Source organism: Triticum dicoccoides, chromosome 7A (genome assembly GCF_002162155.2).
Source record: "Triticum dicoccoides isolate Atlit2015 ecotype Zavitan chromosome 7A, WEW_v2.0, whole genome shotgun sequence".
Classification (NCBI taxonomy): Eukaryota; Viridiplantae; Streptophyta; class Magnoliopsida; order Poales; family Poaceae; genus Triticum; species Triticum dicoccoides.
The window spans coordinates 720,958,338-720,967,233 of NC_041392.1; the positions used below are offsets into that span (position 1 = coordinate 720,958,338).

Here is an 8,896-nt window from a genome sequence, read left to right on the forward strand (position 1 = left end):
CACCCAACCATTGTGTCAATTGTGCATTAAACATGTCCTAATATTTTATAAAATCGATTTGGTCCATTTTTGCAACAATTATTTGGTAGGTTATTCACAAAAAAACCTCATTTTGGGCACTCGAAAAATGGAAAATGACTTTTTCGTCCAAAAAAATGAAAATTTCCTTAGGCAACATTGTTTGCCATTCCAATATGCACCCTTTTTTCACAATATGAGATCATTTTAACAAACTATGCCATGAATGTGGCCATAAGATTGATCATTTGGCTTGAAAGCCATGAATCTTCACACTTATAGCTCATTTCTGAGAAAACTTTTTTAAACAAATTGTCGTATTACAAGTTTATTATTTTTCTCGATAACTTGATCACATATGATGACACAATGCGAAGGTTTTCCAATTTTTTGATTTTTTTTGAATTTTTATGCCCGTTTCAAAATGCAGTCGAAACGGCGGGCTTGACCGTTCCTAGCTAGTTGTTGAATCTTGGAAACCTTTTGATGTTTCTGATTAAATAGATATTTATGTACCTAGAAATGATTTTTTGAAAAAAAATAAAGAGCAAACTATGAGGCAGCTACAGTTCAAATTTGACCCGCTTCCTGCTGAATCGGCGGAAATTTGTCTTTTTCACCAGAGCTAGATCAAGGCTTTTGACACCCAACCATTTGGTCAATTGTGCATTAAACATGGCCTAGTATCTTAGAAAACTGATTTGGTGCAATTTTACAACAAATATATGGTAGGTCATTCACACAAGAAACTTATTTTGGGCACTCGAAAAATGGAAAATGAATTTGGCATGTTGCATCCTTGGTAGTGAGCAATTTGCGGGGGAGGCTTTGGAAGTGGTGAAGTAATTTGCTGGAACCGACAATATGGATTGCTAGAACTGTTGATTCAGGATGCTTCATCCCGGCGGTGAGCAGCCTCAGGGAAGTGCTAGAACTGGCGAATGCTACAGCTAGAGAACGTCGGGGTGATGCCGACTGTGAGGCGCCAGACTGCGCTTGTGCGCGACGGTGCAACAGCAGGAGGGTCAACGATGTGTTCTATCTAATAAGAACGAGCAAGATAGGAAGGAAAATATAACTTCGGGGGTGAATCAAATGGTTACATACGAAAACATCGTAGGGGCGCCAGGCGAGCGACCCAAATTTAGACCGATTGACCGGCGCCTAACAGCCGCCTTTTGGAAAATGGCGTGGTTAAATTTTGCAACACCGATTTGTAGGCATTTAAAAAAAATTAGAGATTTGGGTCCAAATTTTGGATACTTGAGCGCGAGCCAGCCAACCAATGAGAAGCGAGGAACCACATCCACGCGGATAACCAAGTTGGACATGATCTGAGCCATCCATCACGCGCCCATCCAACGGTGGATATTGTCCTGAAAGACCAAAACCCTAACCCACCTACCCACCCACCCTTTCCTTCTCCAGATCCGATCGAGGCTACCACGTCTTCCTCTCCCTCGCCGCCATCCCCACCCACCACCGCTGCCCCCACCCACCGCCGACCTCGTCTCCGCCATCCCCCTCCCCTCGCCTTCATCCCCCATATCCACTAGTCTCGATCCGGCGTGCGTGCGTGCCGGCGCGGGCGTGCCTCGATTCGATCCAGCGCCTTCCTCCCTCCTTCCCACGACCACGCCTTCCTCCCTCCATCCCTTGGCGTGTGTGCCGGTGCGGGTGCCATGTGGGCAGCTCCAACACGACCACGACCACGAGCGGCGGCGGAGGAGGGAAGGACAAGGCGAAGGGCTCTGCGGTCTCCTTCACGGAGGGCGAGGAGGTGCTCGCCTACCATGGCCCGCTCCTCTACGAGGCCAAGGTTCCCCTCCCCTTCCCTTCCCCCTCTCTTCCCACCTCCCATTCCGTTCTAGGGTTTGCCCGCCGCCGCGTCGGCTCCCCGGAGCTTCTCCGTTACATTTTTTTCAGTCGCGGCTAGGGTTTCGAGCAGGGCCGTCGGAGCAGGCGAGGGTTCATGGAGTTGTAATCCGAGGGTGTATCACATCGGATGGCACAACACTCTTTTTTTCTTCAGAAAAGAACGAAACACAGCGCCGTTCCTCCTCTGCTCCTCCCAGATTTTTACATTTAGGGCATAATTTTTAAATTTAGAGCGCACATGAGGACACTAGTCTGTGCATATCCCAGTATCAGACCATGATTAGCACCAGGTGAATTATTCTCTTGGACTATGGGTACTTCATGTAGTAAGTAACAAGGAGTGGGAGATGGGACTATGATTAGCACCTGAAGGCTTTATGACATTTACCAGTTGCACACCTGCAATTCTTCCTTTAGTAATACCAACTTTGTTCTGTCTGCAGCCTGCCGTCTTCCTCCACGGGGGTCCTGGGATGGCACTTCGCCCGACAACTGTGGGTTCTTCGATCCGGAGTTCTACATGATCGTGCTGTTCGACCAGGTTGGTTTCGTTTTGATCCCCTCGTGTGTCTGTTCACCGGTGTTCCTAGGAGATCACGGTGCTTAATCTGCTTGTGTTTGATTGCAGAAAGGCGCTGGAAGAGCACTCCCCATGCTTTGTCTAGAGGAGAACACGACCTGGGACTTGGTGGCTGACATTGAGAAGGTCAGGCAGCACATCGACATTCCAGAGTGGCAGGCAACTGCAAATACATCTTCTTTTGTCAACTGCAACATATACCCTGCTGTAAAGAAACCACTTGAAGAAAATATTTAAGAGAGCAGGGCAGTTCGTGTAGATTTTCTTGCATTTGTACATAGCTATTGATCATGAATGTTGCAATGCAAGTTATTAAAAGAATGATGATACCTCTTAATGCCTTGTCTTTTCAGAAACTAGCTAGCTAGTCAAGCATTTCTTTTCAAGTTTGATACTAGTGTTATTGTTGGAGATATATAGTGGAAAACAACATCCACAGTGGTATAGATTGTTCCAGTCCATGACATTCGGGTGCAAATTGGCACATAGCACAAATCTTCAGAGATTTGAGCATACTCCTACCAAATCTTGTACTATATGGCATATCATTAATGTAGGTTTAATATAGTTCTAGCAGATTTAGGCAAGTAGTAGTATATCTTATCTAACTGGACTGGGTGCTCTCTTTTATATATGGAATGATATCAATGTAGGTTCAATTGGGTTATCTGTAGATTTTCCATCTTCTGCATTATTCAGATTATTTTACCTTACCTTGTTTGAACCAAGAATCTGAGCAAAATAGGTAACTGTCAACTCAAGGATTTGAATTTATTTTGGCAGGCACCAATTGGCCAATGAGATGAAGGAGCTGAAGGAGATCCACATGGAGGACACCGAAGAGGAGGAAATGCATGACATCGACAGCTGCGACTTCGGCAACTCCCTTGCGGTTATTGAATATGTGGATGAAATTTATAGCTTCTACAGAAGGACCGAGGTAATTATCTGCTTGGAACCCCGGTCAAGTTATCTAGTACAGAGCTGTGTGTCTGACCTGACCTGGCAAACTCACCCAATGCAGGTCCACTATAAGTTTGAGCTACTGGGTGAAATTTTATTCCTTACTGTCAACATCATTGATAGATACCTGGCCCGGGAAAATGTCGCTAGGAAGAAGCTGTTGCTGTTGTTGTTGCAGGTTTATGGCACTTGCAGGGACAACACAAATTCCATTTGTTTTTTTGTTCTTTGTTTTGATTGATGTGCGTTCATTACCAATTCCTGAGGATGATTTGTGTTCCTCATGGAGATTAGTCTCGGACGCTACAAGCTATTCTCTGTTGTGTGGTATATCCTGATTGGTGGCATTCTATGTGCCAACTTATCCTGGAAACGACACATACATTCATATGCAGTCCTCTGTTATTTTTCTTTTCTCTGTGTTAAATGATCTAAATGTGTGGACCAAATGATCTCATAGTTTAAATGCACCATAATTTTGCATAACCTCAATACATTTACATGCACACGCATACACATTTGACTACTGAGTATTTGAATTATTGGAATGTGGGGGTTGGTCTGTTTATTCCCATGTTCTTAAGTTTTGTGTATTTAGACTGTAACTCTTAAGATATCATTGTGGCTGTAAGTAGACTGCAAGTTACCAGCAGATTGTGATGGCAGTCTAATTATTACTTTAATTTTCTCCCAAATGACTATAAGTGGACTGTACGTTGTGACACCACTGATGCCAAACCTGCAAACAGTAGTTTGATGGATTTGTAGGGTTTTTTGGGCTGTGGTATTACGATAGTTGTAGCTCACATGTTTGAAACCAGGTCCAGTTCCAACCCGATTAGGATTGGCCTTTTAGCAGCATGGATTTACCAAGTTGGGATGTTGGGATAGTTGGATTCCTATTGTCTCTTGTAGCACCAAATGCTAGTATGTGTTTTACTAAAGTCATCAGATAGTTAACTCACTGTGAGATGTCCACACTTGTTTTGTTAACAAACATGAACTGTTGAGTCATCTATTCCTGGATGTTGCTTTTGTTCAGTATATACGTGTGCTTTCTGTTCTTTTGTTCTATTCACTGTGTGAGTACAGTTTCTTGTTGGCACCAAGGTGTTTGAGATGGTCTTCCTATTGGTGCATGACGAAGAGGAAGTGAAGTCATTGATTTGTCCACCGAGGAAGAGGATGCGTGAAGTCTTTGATTTGTCCAGAGGGTAAGTCCTCGGTCTGTCCCACTCTTCCTTTGCTATGTGATTGTGACCTCCATGTGTTATCTACTTATCTGGACACTTTGGTTCATATACTATTCTTGTGATTTTCCAATGCTATGTCAAAAAATGAATCTGTAACCTTTAATGAATTCAATGTATGATCGTGATGAGAACGATTGAATGAATGATATCATACCAACTTGTTTTTGCCCTTGATCAGTATCATTTGTGGTAGCTCCTAAGCAACATGATCTTTTTCTTGCTCCGAGATCCCAAGTGTGGTGTTGTACTTTTGTTGTGCTTGATTGATGTCCTGCTAGCTGCTACTGTTAATTGTTACTGTCATGATGCTAACACTGCTTAGAATATGTTATGCACCTTAATTCTAGTAGTATTTGTTGTCAAAAGCATGATTGTATTGTGAGCCATCAATTTCTTGGAGTCTTCTTAGAGCTTGCTGGTATTTACTTTTTTCCACCAATATAATATTTGCTAATATTTACTCATGGTTGCTATTGTTATCCGTGCCCTCATGCATTAGGATCGACCCCTAGCTGCTTGTGTATTTGTTTGTTATTCTGTTCAATATTCTTTTCCTAGCTGTTGTATGTTTGAGGATATTGCTTTCATTCTGAATTCACAGCCATGATAATGATCGTTTCCTATCTTTTACAGGAGCTCCAGGCTCAAGAAGTTAGAAAAAGGGAATGCTTCATCTTTGCAGCTAATTATATGTTCCTGGATGATGTGAATGGTTGTTATAGTATTTCATAGCAGCACTTTTGTAGTTGTTATAAATTCCTGGATGATGTGAACTATGGCATGATTGTAATATATATAATATACTCATTTTGGTCGCCATTTATGAAAATTTGTGTGATTGGGGCTCTCTGGACCAAAATACTGGTTACTTTATTGTTGATACTTTATTGTTGATATGTCGGAAATGAAACATATACTATTTGGGCCCTAAAAAGGCCACAAATCAAACAATGAACAAAATGCGATGGCCAAGTAAATAAAAAGGCTTAGGCCCAAAAACGAAATAGATCACAAAAAGGCCATGATCCATGAAATAAAAAGGCCAAATTGTTGGGCCATGCCCATGTAGCTAGAGAAAATTAATAGAGAAAATATATAGTAAAAAGGCTGAATTGTTGGGCTAGGCCCATGTAGAAAATCGAATTGGACCGGGCTGAATCTTGTGCCACGTCAGATTGCCACGTTAGATGCCTACGTGACCTGGGGAGGTTGCTAGTAACCAAAACGTCACAGTAGACGTATTTTGGTCATAAACGTCTACGACTATTCCAGAAGAAAGGTCGCTATAATCAGTTTATGACGGCCAGCTTTTGACCTTATGTTCTTTGTCACAAAAAGGTCACAAATGGAAATTTGTGACTATTCAGTGACCAATAGTGGTGGTCACAAGTTGACATATTTCTTGTAGTGTCGTATTACTTGTTGCCTACTTGTGCATGTAGCTTATGTTATCATTTTTGAGTGAATGACAATGAGCTAATTTGATCTTTGGGAAGGCTTCATGCTGACTTTTCTATGCCCATGGAGCTCCATGGGTATGTGGGTATCCAGCGGGTTTGGGCATGGGCACAAGTTGTGCCGATGGATAATTTGGTGGATGGGCAGAGGGTAGGAAGATGGGTCACGGGTTGGATTTGGAACAGCTCCACCCGCCCCAAACCCGACCCATTGCCATCCCTAGCACTGGTGCGCCATGTGCTTACGGCCATGCCGGTGCACCTTCTCCTCGCCCTGAGTTTGCATTCCTCCATCCTCAATAAGATCACCAAGATTATCCGTGATTTCCTCTGGCACGGTCGCAAGGACGCTAAAACCGGTTGCTGCTTCGTCAGCTGGCCTAAGCTGTCGCGGCCGCTTGAGCTTGGGGGCCTCGCCGTGCGCGACATACACCGCACTGACATCGGTCTCCGCACCCGATGGTTGTGGTTGCAGGCCACAGACACATCACGTCCCTGGAGCCATCTCCAGCTCCCACATGACGAGGATGTCCAGCAGTTCTTTCGGGCATCCACTTTCTGGAGCATTGGGGACGGCAAGTCTTGCCGTTTCTGGTGCGATCACTGGATTGAGGGATCATCCATCAGCGAGATTGCCCCGACGCTACTCCCGCTCGTCCCGCATAGGCGACGGCGCGCGCGGCTCGTCTCTGGCGCTCTCCAAGACAACCTCTAGATCCACGACATCCATGGCTCCTTAAGCCCTGCCGCTGTTGTCGAATATGTCGATCTGTGGCGATGACTCCAGCGCGTGCAACTGACCACCGACCCCGACAAGATCACCTGAAAATGGACGACCAACGGCACCTATAGCGCCGGTTCGGCCTACAAAGCCTTGTTTGCCGGATCGACAGGCTCTCCGTTCTGGCGCCTCATCTGGCGATGCTGGGCTCCCGCCAATGCCAATTTTTTTCTCTAGTTCTCCTCCATGGATCGTTGCTGGACCGCCGAGCGGCGCGCTCGCCATGGACTCCCGCACGACCCACTATGCAAGTTCTGCTGCCAGGAGCCTGAGACCATCGACCACATCTTGGTCCAATGCGCCTTCTCGAATCACATGGCATGAGATCCTCTCATGGTGCAGGCTGCCGGCCTCCGCCCCCGCTGCCTCGGCGAGCTTCTAAGCCTGGTGGGCTGCCACCTCCAACACCGCTCCAGCCAGCCTCCACAAGGGTGCAAACTCCCTCATTGCCCTTGTGGCTTGGTCCCTCTGGAAGCACCGCAACGCCGCGGTGTTTGACAATGCCCGACCTTCATGCGATGATCTACAGCGCACCATCCGCGACGAGGCTCGACTTTGGGCTCGCGCCGGTGCCATAGGCTTAGAGTCAATTATCCCTGCATTGTAATAGCTTGTAGCGAGGCTGAGCATCCTCCCCCCTCTGCTCACCTGCACCTCATGGGACGCCTGATGGCGCACGTCCTACGGGGCTGCAATCTGTAACCCTCTCTTCTACCTATCAATACAAAGATACGCAACAACGTGTATTCGTGAAAAAAAACTGTGTATTTGTAATATCCTAATAATTCATCATAATAAAAAATCATGAGTATGTAAGAACATATATACCACTCCTTAAATAAATATAAGAGTGTTTAGATCACTACTTTAGTGATCTAAATGCTCTTATACTTCTTTACAGAGGGAGTACATGCTAGAGCACATATCTATCGGAGATCATTGACAATAAAAAATATCTTGCCGTGCAAATATACAGGTTGCTCTGCTAATTTGTTTTGCATTACAAATTTAAAAGTTGGTGAGGGCATGTCTATAGGAATGAGTATATGTATGTATGAGCGTCTGAGTCTGCGTTAGCATGTGCCTCGCCATTGTAATCCCGCTTTGCATGGCGGAAAGAGATCTCCCTAAAAGAAGCTCGGCGCTGATCTATCTCCCGAAGAATGCTTGCATGGCCACATGGTGCAGCAGCTCTGATGTTTGTGATAACGTCCAGGAAATATGTCGCGACGAAAATGGAGCCGAGGTGAAGATCAAGAGCTTCCTTGCAGGCTGGTGTCGTCTAATGTTGTGGCTTGGGCAGGGCTTTTTTAACAGTGAAAGCAAGGCACGGCCCGCAGCACGGCATGACCCAACGACTATAATGTCGGGCCGGCAGAGCCGAGGAGGTACGTAGAATCAGCAGTGCAGGCGTTGAACGGAATTTTAACCTCGAGTGCTCGTGTACGAGGGCGTGCGGATCCCGCGAATTCCAGGCAGTGCGCGTGCTCCAGGACTTCCACGTTCATACACAGGAATGGACCACGATGGCACACGTAGCAAGCTGAGAAAATTCACGCCGCCTTGGAAATTTTTATCTTAGTCTCTTCCCCTGCCATGTCACGACTCACGCCCATATACAGATTATTACAAGGACTGACCGAGAGAGGGTTGCTCGGGCCCTGCGGTCTCGGGGCGTCCGCGGCACGCCTTACCGCTTCCCCTCCGGCGACGTTCATGACTATGTGCGGCTCGTCGCGGCGGCGTGCTCCCAGCCCATGCCGCTGTCCTCGCACGCCGTTGCCGCCCGAGTGGCGCCGTTCGACCACGGCGTCATCAAGGAACACGGTATCTGGCTACCCCTCTCGATTAGGCCGTATGCCGTATGGTGATCCATCTTTTAAATAGCGGGCTATGTTATTTAGGGGTGGCTCGGCCAGAAGTTATAAAAACCTATAGTTTGGCTATAGCGAAGCTAAGCATCATT

At 46.0% G+C, this 8,896-nt stretch overlaps 1 non-coding gene across 1 annotated transcript; it reads left to right on the forward strand.

Moving 5' to 3' along the window:
• The first annotated feature begins 3,692 nt into the window (after positions 1–3,692).
• On the forward strand, positions 3,693–3,826 carry LOC119334947. The gene has a single exon (XR_005161645.1). It is a non-coding gene; the product is annotated as a small nucleolar RNA snoR80 (small nucleolar RNA).
• Positions 3,827–8,896: the final 5,070 nt, after the last annotated feature.